Source organism: Cydia splendana, chromosome 5 (genome assembly GCF_910591565.1).
Source record: "Cydia splendana chromosome 5, ilCydSple1.2, whole genome shotgun sequence".
NCBI lineage: Eukaryota > Metazoa > Arthropoda > Insecta > Lepidoptera > Tortricidae > Cydia > Cydia splendana.
The window spans coordinates 1,435,730-1,454,870 of NC_085964.1; the positions used below are offsets into that span (position 1 = coordinate 1,435,730).

The 19,141-nt window shown below is 36.7% G+C and overlaps 1 protein-coding gene and 1 long non-coding RNA gene across 2 annotated transcripts in view; both read left to right on the top strand.

The window, feature by feature from the left end:
* Positions 1–19,141, top strand: part of LOC134790436 (nephrin) — a 639,608-nt gene that overhangs the window by 171,492 nt on the left and 448,975 nt on the right. The gene's annotated exons all lie outside the window — the stretch shown is intronic.
* Positions 14,129–15,876, top strand: LOC134790472 (uncharacterized). The gene is made up of 2 exons (XR_010144188.1): positions 14,129–14,705; positions 14,838–15,876. It is a non-coding gene; the product is annotated as an uncharacterized LOC134790472 (long non-coding RNA).

Sequence of the window (19,141 nt, forward strand, 5' to 3'; positions counted from 1 at the left end):
CCCCTACAATCTTCGCTGGCTCGGCCACGTTTTGAGAATGGAGGAGGATCGCGGCGCTAAAAGGGCATACCTGGGACGCTCGGTAGGGCGGAGGCCGATCGGACGTCCCAGGTATCGCTGGGGCGATGCGGTTGAAGCGAACTTGCGCGATCTCCATGCCGATAACTGGCGGGAGATGGCACAGGATCGAGACAATTGGCGTGTACTCGTGGAGGCCAAGACTCATTTTGGGTCGCTGCGCCATTAAGTAAGTAAGTATAACCCGTACAATGTTCAATTGTATTTAAGCCTTCATGTAATTATTTACACTATACATACATATACTTAACTCTAATCGTTATCAAAGCTTTTTCATTGAGTTTGCATTGAAACGCCTTTCCGACCTACTACCTACCATTATCCAGATTATTAACCAACCATTCGTAAACCTTATTCCAAAGATATAAGGCCCACTATTGAATAGTATTGCTGTTAGTACAGTCGCCATCACATATATCGGAGCAGCTGAGGTGCTCAAAAATATCTAAACACTCACTCTAACGCCTTGACAATAGAGGCGTGTTCAAATCCGTACACGGCGGGAAGAAGTTGATATCTGGCGGGAAAAAAATTAAGAAATTTGAACCTTATGTAATTTTATTTTAGTTCAAATTCCTTCACTAAAATATCTCGAATTATCAACTTCTTCCCGCCGTGTACGGAAATATTCGTGAGCACCTTCACCGCTCCGATATATCTAATGGCAACTGTACAGTCGGTGCCTTAATATAAGTATCCACTTTTCTATACTTGCGCTAGCTGTAACACTCTTAACTATCCATCGGTGGACCTTATGCCATTTGTAATAAGGTTTACGAACTGTCAGTTAACAGTTTGGGCCGTACGGCGACGTGGGTCCTTAAGTTGGGGCACTTACTGTACTACAAATCCCAGGCATAATTTATGTGTCCTTGTTGAAATGGTTTTTTTTTCGTATCAAGATCAGCCAAGCACACGTCTTGAGGCATCTTATCGATATGACCATAAATTGTTTCTACTTGGCTCAGCCTTTTTGAAGTGAAAACGACCTTGGCACGAAGATGCCGAGAAAAAGGTAGCTGTAATAATATTAAGAACTATTGTCATGATTTATTTTGATTCACGGTTAGATAGTAATATAATTGTATTATATCGTTTTGTTTTGGGACGATATATCTTGACATCAGTAATTAGTGGTATTTAGCAGGCGAACGGAATCAGTATAGCCAAAATAGTGAAAATGTAATTAAATTTTAACCTGGCGGTGTTCTTTTTCGTACATAATTGTGAATATTTAATTTCAGATGTCGATTACAGTTTTTTAAAATCTGTTGCAATTATAACTCTTCTCGTGTTTAGGTTAAAATAAAAATGCGAGTGTAATACTCGTATAATTTGCAAACAAAATACGTAGAGAAGCCCTATATAAAAGGCCTCGTATAATAGTAGCAGAAAAAGGAAGGGTATATACCTACTAAAACTGTGAATTATTGCACGCATTCAACACAAAATTGAAATAAATTAACATATCTGCCTCAAAAAACCTAGCTTAATAAACCGAAAGAGAGCAGAGCAAAAAGCCCTCCATTAATTCAATAAAATTAAAAGTTCATCGAGTTATCTAACAAGAGGTCAATCAGCATAAACTGTTGAAGAGGGTGAGGGCAAGAGGGGAGGTTCTGCTCGGTGTGCCGGATATTTAATATTATTACAGAATTTCCGGATGTTTCTCTTGTGAGTGCACAGCGCCCTGTTAGTCGCATCGCCGGACACTGTGCAATGCTCTTCGCTTTCCCGGATTTCTGTTCAATTTTTCTTTCACGACTCATTCTAAAAACAAACAGACGGCAAAAATTAAAAATAAATTTTAAAGAGTTATCGAGTCTAATGAACGTTGAAGCAACGTTTAAATCTGAAAGAATCTCGGGAGAAACTGGGCCTTAACTTTTTCAAGAATTAATTAGTTTGGAAACAATTTATAGCTGTATATTAAGCGTTCTGAAGATTCCCACGTAACGTAATCAAAAGAAAGGTTTTATTAGGCGTCGCTTTAACGATTCGAATTCAGCGAGCGTACCGCAGCGTTCAGGCCCCTGTTTCACCAACGTGACAGGTGCGACGAATTGTAAAATCACTGTTGCTGACGTCACAGGCATCCATGGGCTACGGTTACCGCTTACCATCGGGCGGGCCGTATTCCTGTTTGCCACCATCATTGTATTATTAAAAAAAACTTTATTATATCGGATAAAAACAGATATTTCTCCTGCGAGGTTTCTGACAATTGTCACAAGAAACACTACAATTGTCACGAAATTCCGACATATAACTCATTACCTGTCAAGAATTACCTACAATTCTTCTAAATCTTTGACAATTGTCAGAAACCTCGCAAGAGAAATATCTGTTTTTATCCGATATAATAAAGTTTTTTTAAATAATACAATGATGGTGGCAAACAGGAGTACGGCCCGCCCGATGGTAAGTGGTAATCGTAGCCCATGGATGCCTGTGACGTCAGCAACAGTGATTTTACAATTCGTCGCACCTGTCACCGATGTGAAATTGGGGCCAGGAATTATCAATTATATCTGCGATGTTACAAGTAAGTACAACATCTTTTGTTTGAAACACTTCCAGGATGCATTAGCTCCTTTGTTTATATTTAATTTAACAAGGTATTTCCCGTGATTTTAAACAATAAGCGCCGTGTCGCCCCCGCCGCGCTATCGGCACATGATTATTTATCAATTTATTGAAACGGCACAAACAGATCCGGTGTTAGGGATCGATTCAATAAATAATCACAAAGGAAGCGTAAAGACAAAAGGAACAAAGGCTTTGTCCGCACCTTGGACGATACCGACGCAATCTTTGATTCTCCTTTGAGGCGTCTGAAAAGTGACAGGGCTATTATCGCGTATCAGCTGATTGACAGGCTCGGCCGCGAACGAAAATATGGCTTTCAACAGTTTATGAAGATTGATGCGCGCGGGAGTGATTCCTGTGGATTTGCAAATCGCGCTGTCAATTTTATTTGGATTTATGATACACCCTGTAGTTCCTGTATAGGGGGAGGTGCGGTGCAAATGATGTCAGGTCTTTTCCTGTCAATTAACAATTGGATTTTACCTTAATACGGCTATGGGATTTATTTAGTGACAATGTTGTTTAGCTTTGTTCGGCCTACCGAACGGATTCTACGGATTTGTCTTTTAATCTACGAGAACACAATAGGAATATTTAATTTGATATAATACATGACTGGTATGGTAGTGATATTTGCTGCAGGCTGGTTTAAAAAAAATTAAATCATATGTGAATTTTATTTTTACTTTAAAATTGAAATTAACATTATATGTGATGCACAAATAGGACAAGGGTATTAAGCATTCATAAGTATAACAACCGATTCCGAAAACAGATTATATGCATAATAATTGTATTGTAATTAAATCAAAGGAATTATATTTAAATAGGTATTATAAGACTCAAGACTATGTCTATTTCCAGTAGATTATTCATATTATTGTCCGTGTAATACAAGTACATAATATGTGTATTAGATTATAAAGTTGTATTACCATATCAAGATTATATTTGTTACTTACTGTTTGTATGTTAAGTATACCTTACTTACTATCAATTGGTACTTAGGTACTTTTATTAAAATATTTTGCAATGTTATTTTTGTCAAACTGTGAATACATATATTATTGAACACATTCATATCATATATTTTATTAAATGATGTTCATCCAAAACTACTTAATGCTGTTTGCGTTTCATCCAGCCCATATAATTCCGGGTATCCATTTTGTTTTGTTATTTATCTGTTCAAATACGTAAACAAACTGAAACCTTTCCATTTTTATCAATCATAATATTATTTCAATCCATTCACATCTCATTTTGCTCGGTAAGCAAAGCCAAGTCGCTGATCACATTCGTGTCACGACCTTTCATCGCGTTCATTCAAAAATCGACACTGAGTTGCTTGAATAGGGCTTCTTTTCCACTGACAAACTTTTCGACACGAATCTTCTACATCCTAATTTGAGCCTTATTGTGTTAGTAAAGGGTTTCTTTTGGGGTGTGGGATTTGGAAGCGGGTTTCGAGGGCAAGAGGCGTTAGGCCCGAGAGCCATCGATACAGCGGACAATGTACATTCGAGCGAGCTCTCTACTTTCATCACTTATATTCGAAATAGCGATATTTTTCACCCCATTTCAAACGGCACTTTTGCTGGAGCCGTTTCAGCGTTATTTGTAGCTGAAGTGCTAATCATTTTCTTGTTTGTGTATGTTTCTTAAGCTGAAACTGGACTCGTGTGCCCGATAACGTGTTACTTTTGGTACTATACTTAAGAGCGTAAGAGGAGAACCTAAGAATTTTATATTTTAGTCCCATATTTTAACATTTTATTTATGCTTAGTGCGACTTTTTAAAAGTCCTTTTCAATTTTTCAACCAGAATATTTTTGGACAATTCCTTATTAGGTTAGCTATAATAAGTCAACATTACTGCCAAGCAGATTAAATTGTTCTTGGGACTAAATCATATGGCTACAATATAAATATGAAAAATACAATAAGTACAATCAAAATTTTGTGAGTGCAACATTGATATCAGTGATGAATTTTTTAACGGTGAAGATTTAAAAAAAAAAACTCGATTCAAGGCTCTTTGCCGCCTTAAAGTCGTATGAATTCTGTATAAGAAAAAATCCAAAAAAAGATGAGGTAATTGAAGATGAGGTCCTAATTGTAATTATTGCCGTATAAAATCTAAGTGTGCCCAATATAGGGAAGCCCTAATTTCTAGTTAAGTGTTATTTCATCTACTGCTTGTAAATATACAATTCCTATGTATATTCAAATAATGTCCCTAAACTGATAACTCCACAAAAACTATGACCCACAAACTCAAAGAAAACTGCGTGACCCAATTGCATCTCAATAGTAGCGGCCGCGTGCCCAATCTACGTGGCATCATCGGTGCGTGAGGCACTATGGGGCACTACGGGGCACTACGGGCACCCCGTGGCACTTTGAGGCACTTCGGGATACTTGAGCCGCTAATAACGGACAAAGTGCTGAGGAGGAAATGTAGATGGGGCGTGTTTTGCTGCGTTGAGGATAAATATTGAAAATGGAAACGGACTTTTGGCTAGCCAGGTAAGTATCTACTGATTTTTCCTTTTATCAAAGTGTCGACATTCTTGAGACCCATTAATGCTTATTTTGACTTAAAATATTCCAACAATCTGATGGCATACCCGTTAAGCTGATTTCTGAAAGTATTTTAATTGCAATCAATAATGATGCAGCTAATACTAAACAAAAATAACATGTTTTCAGTCATCATCATCATTCGCTCGCCCTTATCCCATTCATTTGGGGCCGGCGCAGCATTTCTTTTTTTCCATACCTCTCTCTCGCCCGTCATCTCATCGTTCACTCGTGCTTATCTTTTACTGAGGTGTAAAAGATAGGCGCGAAAAGCTAAAAGTATTCTATCTATGTATATACGTCTATGTTTAAATACTCCATACACTAACATTTGACTACAATCTTGTTAAATTGTCAATACCTTGCATATTGGATAATCAAAACAACGTCACTAGTTCACAATAGATTTATTTCTCAAAACAAAACCAACTAGGTACACTGACAATACAGTTTCCGAAAAAAAAGTAACAGTACGAGTACCTCATAACGTATCTAAAACGTATACGTACGTATACGTGTTCGTTTTGCATGATAGTTTTTAAGTTTTGTACATATTTTGCATACCATTTACGGTTAAACGTGTGTATCTACGTAATATAAGTAAAGCATTGTAACGCATGTATTTGGCCAACAATTCAAGCCAGGTACATTTCTCAAACCGGCCATCATTCTAACTGCCTCGCGTCATCAGGAGGGCCCGAAATCCATCTTCATTACCAAAGAAAGCGGTACCGGCCGGCGCGGCGCATTACTCGCGGAACTTTCCGACAGATTAAAGAAACGGTACGGTGGCGTAGTTACGGCGATTTTTAAGTGACGGATATTAATGGGAGTTTATTTCATAAAACGTTATAGTAATGTGCACGGATTAAGGTAGTGTTAATCTAAGAAAAATGTTAAATGTAAGTATTTAAGAAAATACATTTTAAATAACAAATAAAATATATCGACTAATAAAAAATATGGTTGTCTGTAAAGTCGGTTTACGGACGATAATTTTGCGTGATAACATCATAAGAAAACATTACGTAACGTTACCATGGAGATCTGTCCAGAACGTTACCATGGAGATCTGTCCACAACGTGACACTTTTTCGTGCATGCTACCGGTGTTCATCGATTTATAAGACGTTGTCACGTCAAAAAGTAAAATACAGAGTATACAGATTATTACAACCCTAAGCATAATGCAGATCCATCACAAAGAAAAGTCATATTTCCCTAAAAGTCGAATGAAGTATATTTTGTACATTAATTGTAAGTTCGTACCTCCATTTGCTTGACGTTAGCTAAGAAAAATATTAGATACCTTTTTATACAGATTGCCTTGCGCTTAGCCAGATTTTGTCATTAAAAATTAACTTCAGTTAAGGCTGTTAATATAAAGTAACTTGAACTCAAAAATATGTTCATAATACAACCCTTGGAAAACTTTTAATAGGTCATACAAGACTCGCTCGTTTGCTTTAATTAAATGCTCGATACTACACACATAGAACAAAAGGAAAATACCTCACGCATTTACGACAATACATTTTATATTAAAACGTAATTTGAAACATTCACAAATTGAAATTCTTAGTACAATATATAAAGAGTATGCCTCGAGCAAAATTCTTCAGAATACAAAATGTATGTAATTACAGAATACGAGTTCGTTCGAGCATGTATTTAATTTCACACACACTCGAAAGCATCATTAAGAATCGTTGTCCTTTTCGAAACTGTCATTAGCAGAGTGATTAAATAGAACACCCAGCTTCAGGACCAGAAATTCATAAACCCCAAAACCACAATTAATAGGTATCACACCATAACAAATGCGGTGAACTTTCGTTGCTTATTTACCGACTAATTTATCAAGCAGACGAACAAACGTGAGGACTCAAAGTTGTTTATGCCATTGGCAAACTTAGGAATTAATGTTTCTGCATAGAAAATTATTCACCCGTCGCTGGTTTTGGCGCTGTGGCCGGCGGTAAACCTAAGTTTGTTTCTCAATGGCGGCACTCAACCAATTGGGGGCATCTGCTTTTGTTTACTCCCCCCCGGCCCCCGGAGGTTGTAATTAATATTCATAATCACGTTAAAGAAACAGTCCAGTTGACGGTGCAATTTTACTGTTTTTTTGTTAGTTAATTAATTTTCGACAAATTGCTATTGATGGGTTTATTACTTTGAATGCGGAATGGGCGTAGCATAATTGAATTTTGCTTTTGTGTTTTGCGGTACCGAAAAGTTCTGTGTATGAATGGTAATTCAGATTTCTACCTATTTATTCCTGATATCCTGATCATTTAGAATTGTACCTAAATGGTATTGTACAAACATAATCATATTGAACCTGCATCCATTGATGTGTAAAATTATTTTAGATGAAAAGCTTCACACGGTTATTTGAATGTAGGTACAAATTAGCGTACCTAAGTATATAAGTATGTTATTATGTTAATTCATCTAGTTGTGTGTGTCAGTGACAAAAAAGAAAACAAACACACATTATGGATAATGTCCATGAAGCACCCACATAATTAAATTCCCTCTAGTTGTAAATTATAAGCCTCTAGTGTAAATTTAATGAGTATAAAACATACTTAAAAAGGGTTACTCGTAATAATATAGCCTCACGGTCCTTTTCTCTTGGAAACATTGTCAAGGGCAAACCCTGAAATTTTACCTGCTGGTGGAATTTTAAATGTTGCTTTAAGTATATTCCTATTTATTAACACACACAAGGGGGGGAGGCCTTTGCCCAGCAGTGGGACACCTTATAGGCTCGTTAAGAAAAAAAAATGAACACACTATAACTTACAATATAATCATATCTTGCAAATCGATTTTAACCTACTTTTAATAGCTGTATCGATCTGAAACTTAGTAAGTACAATTATACATAGATAATAATATAATAATTCGATACCATCGAACTGATAATGGCACAATGGGTATTAAATAAATGTGATTTTTTTGTACACAGAAACTCATTACAGTCATTACTCATTATACTTACACATTATGATCCTGAAATAAACGATTCGAATTGAATTGAATTGAATTATTCCAATGCTATTAAGTTGAACAATACTACCACTCGATAGAAACTGCTTACTTTTCAAAGTTATATTAAAATATCAAATAATTATTGTGGTTCGCGCTGTTTACGCAGTATAATCCGATTATGTTGTTTCATTGAAATGAGTTATAATCTCTGTTGATAATGCGTTGAACGTTAATGAGCTGGTGAGAATATTACATTCCACGCACTTTAATCTTTATCCATAGTCTACATTTCATTTGATAACGTGGCGTGACGAACGCGTTAACGTTAAGTCTAATTTTGTATGGGATTTTGAGTTTCCAAAGAGTCCCGCTTGACGCGCTGTTCAAAATCCCATACAAAATGCAACTTAACGCAAACGCGTACGTCACGTCACGTTATTGAATGCGTTTGATTACCTAGAATCACATAAATGAACATCCAACACGCCGCGCGAACGTACATGCCAATATACGGAATTCTTTATAAAGCGACCGATTTATCGGTTTTGTTCGAATGATGGCCGTCAAACGCATAATGGTGTCCTGATTTATATCAACAAACCCGTCAGATATCACCGTTCTGTGCCCAAGCGTCGTATGTCGACGAAAATCTCACAAAATTACTGCTTTTTTTGTATAGGATCGTCAAACTACAGCGAATTACACGGCTGAGTGGTCTGCCTGGAAAATGCTGTCTTTTGCTTGTTTATTTCGTAATATATTTCAAACTAGATACGACCATGTGCTGTGGTTATATTTTATCGACAGTGCATTATAATCATTGCAGCAAAAGACAATACTGTAATAATAAACCTCTCCACCTATATCCACAACGTCTGGTTTTGTTGTTACGAGAACTTATTATTATCTGGATTCATTCAGTTTTATCTGGATTTTCTTTACCTACCTAGGCTAATCGTTTTCGCGCCGCCTGTTAGATAGGTGATACAACAATGTCTTAACCTCTCAGTGATAATTTAGGTAATTCGGAATCTCCTCGGACGAGCCATTGTGCTACGTAACACAACATCCCTTTATGTCGACATGTGAATACACACATGTCATGTGTATATTAACATAGTTATAATAATGCTACCTGTTTATATGCTGTTTCCAGGAAAACAGGCATTATACGCGACAAATGCTTTAACATGGACAAGACCCTGTGTCCTTGAGACAAGGACTAATTTTGCCTGGCTTAAATGTAACGATTATTCGGTATACCTGTATATTCCTAATTGATCGGATGATCTGTTCAGCGAGCATTGCATTAATCTGCATCCGGTGTGCAGGTTGGTGTGCACTTTGAGTTGAGGAAATATGAAATAGGTACGTTGTTTACATTATTAACCAGGATCTGGTGTTCCCTGCGAAAATTGAATTAGACAAATTGTATCTTCTAACTTAACTTCGGTCCCTCACTGCTGAGGATCGTGACTCCGCTTGCTAATTTTTCCTATGGCAGCTTACCACTTCTCCCTGTCGGTTGCTTTGTGGAATGCGTTGCTTAGTGTGATGTCCATCTGGGCGGATATTTGGTCACACCATCTCGTTGGACTTGGTCCTCTAGGCCGTCTGCCGTCCACCTTTCCCATCACCACAAGTCTCTCCAAGTTGTCAGGGTCTCTGCGAGCTATGAGACAGAAGTATCTCAGTACTCGTTAAAGACAGATGGTGGATAGTCTAGGTTCCTTTTCCAAGACAAATTGTACGGAGACCAGGATTTTTTTGTGATTTCAGAGTTACTGTTATAGTAAAAGTTTATCATAATATTGAGTACAATCGCGTACATATATATCTTGTATAACCTAAAAAAATGTTTCTTACCAGTATGCTATATCGCTATAGGTAAAATTCGTTCACCATATCAATTAACACTACACAGGCAACATATTTTTCTAGCATGTCATCGTTAACAAGTATCTGTTGCTATTCAAAACAAACAAATGAAATTAAAATCTAACCGATTGCAATTAATATTCATGTTTTGCGAATAGCCAAAGGCTTGTTTTAAAGGTTTTAAGAGATTTAGTGGATAAGTGCATAAGCGGATTTATTTATTTTAGGCGCTCTAAACGAAAAATGGAATAAATATTTAGTTTTATTATTTTATTTGCTGCATGCTTCTAGTAAATATTTAATTAATTATACTTACCTACTGTTTTAATTAATATATCTCCTCATTAATGCGCAATTGTATCACGTATGTACAGTTACCATACGGCATTGTTATACCATTTAGGGTTCTTGCTAAATTGGAAATTATATAGTGTAAGTATTGAACAACCAATTTAGCTAGGACCCTAAATGGTGCAACAAACGTGATGGTATATACCTACTATCGAATCACATAATGTCAATACCACGTAAGACAAGAGAAAAAATATTGTGCTTACTGTTCTATAGGTCTACCCTTTAACTAAGATGATTAGTAAGAAGTTATTATGTTCAACCAAAGACTGCTTGAAGGATTGGCTGTATGAACTAATACCTAAGTTAAGTAAGTATAAAAGTTCCTGATATTTAACCAAGGCTTAGCCCACGCCACGGACGGTTACGGTGGCGGCGACATTTCCATCTTCGTTGGCAGTCCTAAACTGTGCGTTTATATAAAAACCGGCCAGGTGCGGGTCGGACTCGCGCATGAAGGGTTCCGTACCATTATGCAAAAACATAAAAAAATCACGTTTGTTGTGTGGGAGCCCCACTTCAATATTTATTATATTATGTTTTTAGTATTTGTTGTTTTATCGGCAACAGAAATACATAATCTGTGAAAAATTCAGTTGCCTAGCTATCACCGTTCATGAGATACAGCCTGGTGACAGACAGACAGACAGACAGACAGACTGACAGATGGACAGACGGACAGCGGAGTCTTAGTAATAGGGTCCCGTTTTTACCCTTTGTTTCTATTAGGCGAAGGTAATTGGTTACCAGTTACAATTCGTTTGCTCGATTGCTGCCTATCATAAAGAACCGGCTAAGTCGAGTCGGACTCGCGTTACAAGGGTTCCGTACATTACCCAATTTTTAACAATGTATTTTTTTAAACGAGTGAATTGCCTTAAAAAACCCCGTAGGGTCGGATCAAAAACTAAGTAATTAGTCCGACTCACGCTTGACTGCATATTTCTAATAGGTTTTTCTGTCATCTATAGATAAAGAACTATTTTGTATATTTTTATCAAAATTTTAGACCCAGTAAGTAGTTGCGGAGATAAAGGGGGGAATGGTCATTTTTTGGCTATTTACTTAATTACAAAAAATATATAAATTTTGATATTCTCAAAATGAGCTCTTCAATTTATATGTAACACGATACAGTTTAAAAAAGATTATTTTTTAATTTTCTCATTTACCCCCCAAAAGTGGTTTCCGTCTTTAAAATTCATTTACTTACGTAAGAAGTCCGTCTTTGGGTCACGAATTTACATATGTGTACCAAATTTCAACTTAATTGGTCCAGTACTTTTGGAGAAAATGGGCTGTGACAGACGGACAGACAGACAGACGCACGAGTAATCCTATAAGGGTTCCGGTTTTTCCTTTTGAGGTACGGAACCCTAAAAAGTACGTACGTACCTACTTACCTTCCAAGATAAGTGGTAGACATAGGTATTCTTTTCTACATTTTCCGTAATTTAATCTTTATAAAATCCCGCCGCCATGGTATATTAAGAAGCCATTAAAATTAACTCATCCACCGAGCGCTTGTTTGCACTCAAAACACACTCAATTTCGCGGAAAAGCGAATCAATTTTCGACCGCCTGAAACGTTGGCAAACTTTGAGAACAACTTCAATAATTAAGGCACAGAACACACAGAGCGGTGCGAATCGCACTCCGCGGTGGTTGTGAAGTATCACATGTTTAAGTAGGTATATGAAAGTGTGGGTAGGTAAATTGAGTAAATTAATCACACGTGCATTGCTTGATTTCATGGTGTGACAGAATGAATATATCCCGGCCGCCTTTTTCCAGTAACTGTAATAAAGGTCAACGATGTTATCAAATTTCAGTATGCCGCGCACTAAAAAGCATGACTGTGTGTTCTTCATCTTAAGGGGCCCGCAGATTACCAGATCGCCGTACGATATCAGCCTGTCAGTTGTTCGGAGTTGTTAAATTTAGCGTTGAACTGACAGGGTGATATCGTCAGGCGAACTGGTAATCTGTGGGCCCCTTTAGGCCATACTTATCCAGATGTCGCAATTACGTGCCTGCATGGTATGACGCATTTACACAGGCAAAATATTAGCACCCAGTTCTTAAATCATTTAACTCACGCTAAGTTTTAAAATGTGCAAGTGTAACGCCCAATACGCACTATGAATAGCCTTACACGCATAATATCCAAGCCATTTGTTAATTGAAACCGTGTGGGTGTAATGGGGGAGAATGGCCAGGCGCACTATGCTCGGAATATTACATTTCTCGGTCTGCTGAAGTGTGTAGATAAAGGTTGGCTTTGTGTAGCCCATTTATGATGTTCACTAGGTCAGATTAAATTTATGACTTCCGAATATTGGCAGAAGGAAAAATACCTGAACTACATACTACATAGTTCAATATCGCAGCGAATGAATATTTATAATATATTTTAACTAGTGGCACTGTGAGCTGTAACTTCGTTATAAACTTCATTAACTTCATAAGCATAGAAAATGTTATAACAATAAATGATTAGAGTTAGACCAAGATAATAAGTGTGCAACGATTTTGTTGGAACACGCAGTGCAAGTGTTATTTTAAACGTCAAACTTTATTTATTATGACATTTCTTTTGGTTAGAAAGAGACACAATTTAACAGAAATTTGTAAGAGTTTGCCAAAGTTTATTGGGGTTAGATGTGCTCAGGACTTTTGAACACTTTGGCCGCTTAGCAACTTCTGCTAACCCTGTTCGATGAATAAAGTTGTTTGAAATAATAAGTACTTTATCAATACCTGTAAGTGATACCCAAACTAAGCCTATAAGTTTTCGCGTTGGTTGTTGACTCATTATTAGATTTAGTAACAAAATAAATTCTAATGGGAAAAAGTTACGGGCCAAAGTAAAGCCTTGAAAGTCTAGAAAAAGTTTCATTTTACGGAGAACCCGATACCTATTTTTGCTAAAACTATTAATAAACGGCACGTGTTTCTCTTTTTTACTGGCGGTTATCATACAGCTGATGCCGCATTTTGTTGCGAAGTGCGGAGCGACGAATTAGCGTGCGGCGACGATGGTTCGGAGCTGCGATGTACGACAAACCACGTTTATGAACAAAAATCTGTACATCCAGAGCTCGGTGTGGCATACCCTGCGGCCCGCATCGCATCCCCGTCCAACAGCGCGAAATGTCGTGCGATTCGCACGGAGAGGCGGATCCAATGTGTTATACGATTCGGTTAATGGAAACAAATCAAGATTCTACAATCCAGTACAAAGTTAAAAACCGCAGCACCAGACGTCGCTCCGAAGTGCGGAGCAGTGTGATAACTGTGCCTTTTTTGTATAAATATAAAAAGACAGCACAAACAACACAAAATGTTTATAAACATAATAAATAATAATATTATTAAAAAATACCTAACCAAGGCTGCCGCTAGCAGCGGGGCAGCGCTCAAGCTGAACGGCACGTGTAGCTTTTTATTCGAATTTGAATAATATTTATAAACTTTACTGATAATACTTGATTGTTTGTTTATGTAGTTTTGCTATTTATTCTGTAGTTTAGGCAACACTTTACGATCAATAAATTGAGCTGGAATTATGTAGGTAGGTATACCTACGCAAATTCAATAACTGTAGTATCTTCAATAAAACAATTGTTAAGCTTGTTCTTGTATTTATTTTTGTAATATGCTGCTTCTTAATATTAGTTACATTTATATTGTTATATCGCACGTCTATCAGTCTTGCGATGAGATAGGTAAGAGAGCTGTCAAAGTGACAGCCATAGATAAGCTATTTTTAAGAGTACGTTCATAAACGTCACTCCGCTACATCATCCCCTTTTTAAAAGAAAGTTAAAGTTATACAGCACTACAATATAAGTTTGACACAAAAGGGGTACCGTTACAGAAAATTGCAAGCTGTTACATAAAATTACTATGTGCTACAGTATAGTATGTTTTGCTATAAGGTACTGATATATTTATATTAGTGTTACACAGAATTACAGTTTAAATAAATATTTATTACAAAGTAACAGATCTACATTTCAATATTTGAACCTATCTAATATCTTACACTAATAAACTCTTCATCCCCTTTTTAAAGGAATGTCTTCCTAAATAATACTGAATTATCACAAGGAATCATAAAATGCCCAGTAATATTGGGAATTTTAATGTACATACTTCACATTCGACCGATGGTGGTAGACCCAACTGTAGAGTCCGGTGAGGCACCTAGCCCAGCTAAGGAGGTCAGAGGGGCTACCGCGAAAACCGATATTCGCAAATTGCGGGGATCTTTCTCTTTTACTCCAATGAAGGCGTAATAAGAGTGACAGAGAAAAATGCCCGCAATTTGCGAACTTCGATTTTCGCGGTTACAGCCCTGATATGAAGCGAGGTTCTGTCATAAATAACATTATTCTTATCAGCTATAGTATATGCTCTATTACCATTATAACTAACAATTTTTCCTTCAAGCCAAACATTCTTATTAGGATCTTTCTTAAACCATATGGATTGGCCAACTACAAATGGGCTTTTAAACCTGCTTGTTTTATTATAATTTCTAGTATTTCTAATCATAGCCCTGTCAAGCTCTTGTTGTATATTAGCATTCATCTTTGGCTGTAAGTAATGGGTATTTACTATTAATTTTGTCTTCAAATTTCTATTTAACATTAGCTCAGATGGGGACAAGTTTGTACCAGATACTGGTGAGGCCCGGTAATTAAGTAGTGCTAATCTATAATCCGTGTTATCTTCCTGACACTTAGTTAAAATCTTTTTTGCTATTTGTACTCCTCTTTCCGCCATTCCATTGGACTGGGGATACCTGGGGCTAGTATACGTGAAAGCAAACCCATTGTCACGAGCAAAGTCTCTACATTCTTTGGAGTCAAAAGGTACATGATCTGAAACAATTTCTTTAGGAAAACCAAAATTGGAAAATATATCTGTTAAGGCCTCAATAACGTTCTTCGCACTTTTACTACGAATGTATTTACTGTCTAGCCATTTAGAGTAATAATCGTAAACTACGAGGTAACTTTTGGTTTTGAAATCCATAATGTCTGTGGCTATCTTTGCAAAAGGCAATGTAGGTACTTCATGTGGGAGTAAAGGCTCCTTTATATTATTATTCTGATGTGTCTGACAAGGGAAACATCGTTTAACAAACTGTTCAATATGTGAATCTATATGTGGCCAGTAATACAATTTTCTAGCAAGTTGTTTCATTTTTGTCATACCAATGTGGCCTTCATGTAATGTTTTAATAAATGATAATCTTAGATTTTTTGGAACAATTAATCTATCATTAAAGAATACTAAATTTTTATCTACTGAAAGTTCACCTCTTAATTTATGATAGTCATGCAAACCACTAGGAATATTTTTATTATTAGTAGGCCAACCATTTTTTGTTCTTCAATACATTCTAAATTGTGGGCTAAACCAACACTATGAATAACCTCATACATGTAAGATTCATCTGTGTTATCATCGGAAGTCAGATACGAGCGTGACAAAAGATCAGCTAAAAACATTAATTTTCCTTGCAGGTATTTGAAATCTAAGTCATATTTTAAGAGTTTAAGTTTTAATCTTTGTAGTCTAGGTGACGGAACTTCATGAATATGTTTTTTCAATAGACTCTCTAGAGGTTTGTGATCATTTAAGACTGTCACTTTGCGACCATAGATAAAGTAATGAAACTTATGTGTGCTCCACACAACGCTCAGTAGCTCCTTTTCAATTTGTGAAAAATTACGCTCTGCTGATGTAAGGCTTCTTGAAGCAAAACAAACAGGTTTGCCTTGCTGCAGTAAGCAGCATCCCAGGCCATCTTTTGATGCATCGCATTGGATTGTAATTGCGAGCCTATCATTAAAATTTTGCAACACTGGTGCCTCACTAATTTTATTTTTAATATTAGCATATACATTTTCATGAACCTCCGTCCATATCCATTCCACATCTTTTTTTAATAGTAACTGCAGTGGGGATGCAATATCAGCCAAGTGCGGTATGAATTTTCTTAAGTAATTGATCATGCCGAGAAAGATTTGTAATTCTTTTTTATTATTAGGACTTTTCATATTAATAATAGCAGTGACTCTATCCGGATCTATTTGCATGCCTTTGTCTGAGAAAATATGGCCGAAATATTTGACTTGTTTCAATTTATACTGAAATTTCTCTTTGTTAAAGCGAACATTATGCTCTTTAGCTCTACTAAATACCTTGTCTAATATTGCATCATGTTCCTGCTCTGTATCCGCACATATTAAGAGGTCATCGCAATAAACAATAACACCAGGAATGTCACCAAAGGCAGACTCGCTGTACCTTTGGAAGACCTCCGGGGCTACTGAAATGCCAAAGGGGCACCTTAGAAACTTGTAACAACCAAATGGGCTGTTAAACGTGCATAAATCGCTCGAGCTGTCTGACAATTTAATATTGTAAAAGCCGTCTGATAAGTCTAATACAGAAAATATTTTTTTATTACTTAATTTAGGAACAATTTCGTCCAAGGTCGGTATTAAATGGTGCTCTCTTATCAATACTTGATTTAAATCTTTTGGGTCTAGGCATATTCGGAGTGACCCGTTCTTTTTCTCAATAACAACTAAGTTACTAACAAATTTTTTAGGGTGCTCCACCTTAGCTATAACTTTGTGCCTCACCAGCGCCTCCAGCTTCTCCGCAAGACGTGTGAGGAGCGCGTTGGGCACTCTGCGCGGGGGTCTCACTACGGGCTCCACTCCCGGTCGAATGCGTAGCTGCAACTCCTTCTTAAACTCGCCAACACTCTGGAACAGTTCGATATGTTTATTAATTACATGCTCTTTATTATTAATATTAATTTTGGCATTGACACTTAAATCATTAATTTTTTACTATTAATCTCCTCAATATTTATTAATTCAAGTTGGACCATGGAGGGTAAACCCAAAATGGGGCGTACATTCTTGTTAATAATTATAAATTTAGTTTCAAAAAAATTCTCTTCATTTTTAGAGTATAATTTCAGTGTGACTTGGCCTAATGGTACCAACTTACCACCACCGTATACCTCAAGTAAAGCTCTTGTCTTTTAATATTGCCATCATCATTGACAATTTTATTAAGAGTGTTTAGGCTCATTACATTGATTTGTGCACCTGTGTCACATTTAAAGGACACTCTCTTATTCTCTACTCTAAATGATTCTGACCATTCAATATTATCATCAAGATTGATCGAGTAAACTTTATATACTAGTCACAAATTTTGAACATCATTGCAGGCATCATCGCCTTCATCTTGAGTTACATAATCAACCCTTCGTTTTGAAAAAGTACAACCCACTCTAAAGTGATTTGGTTTGTTGCAATTAGAGCAAATTTTGCCAAAGGCTGGGCACTGTCGTGGCCCATGTTCACTATTACATTTTCTACACTTATAAAAAGAGCTGTTATAATTAGTGCTGCTACCATGTTTAACATTTGCAGCTTGGGACCAACTTTTACTATTGTTATTATTATAATACTTAGCTTTACTGAGCTGTTGCCCGTGGAACGCTGGCCTGCCACGCTGGACCGCATGCACCTCCGGGTTGTTGAGTGTCTTGACAAACTCCCTGGACAGCTCTGTAGACCGACAGATGTCAACCGCCTTGTCCAGCGAGAGGTCCTTGACTTCTAAGAGCTTTTGTTGTACCCTTTGGTCTCGCACTCCGATGACAATCTTGTCTCTTATCATCCTGTCCTTCTTGTCTTCAAAGTTACAGTTCTCCGCTAGTTTTCTGATTGCCGTGTAGTATGCATCAAAAGATTCGCCCTCTTCTTGATTCCGTTTGTTGAGATTATATGTGTTAATGACTTCGTTTTGTTTAGGTTTGAAGTATTCATCAAATATTTGAATGACGTCATCCAGCTTGTCTTTGTCTTCTTTCTTTAACACGTTGAAGTACAGCTCTTGTGCTTGCTGCCCAATACAATTTATTAAAATAGCTGCTTTCCTGGCCTCTTTCTGTAAGTTCGTCTCCGTTACGGCTGCGCCATGTAGTATCTTCAATAAAACAATTGTTAAGCTTGTTCTTGTATTTATTTTTGTAATATGCTGCTTCTTAATATGAGTTACATTTATATTGTTATATCGCACGTCCATCAGTCTTGCGATGAGATAGGTAAGAGAGCTGTCAAAGTGACAGCCATAGATAAGCTATTTTTAGGAGTACGTTCATAAACGTCACTCCGCTACAATAACAATGTAATATTATCCTACCATCGAAGACTAATTTTTCTTAAGCCTAATTGAAACGTTGTCTATAAGAATTATTCATAAGTAAATGCCGATTATAATGGCTCGTTAAAATCGGCTTTGTCTTTTAAAATAATTGTCTAAAGAAAAGCACATTCAATATTGTTACCGCAATTAAAATAATATTTTTTATATGTATAAGCTTTCATAAGCTTATATAAAAAATGTGTTTACAGAAACTTAACTTAAATTGATATTTTACAATTCTAACTAATTGCTGCAATTCATCTGACCACTCTAAAAACCACCAATACCGAAATATTTTCATCGTTTTTGATTTACTTATATAAATAAAGTTGCTGCAATTCTGCGGTAAACATTATTTATTATGTAATATTTCAACAAACAAAAACCGGCCAAGTGTGAGTCGGACTCGCGC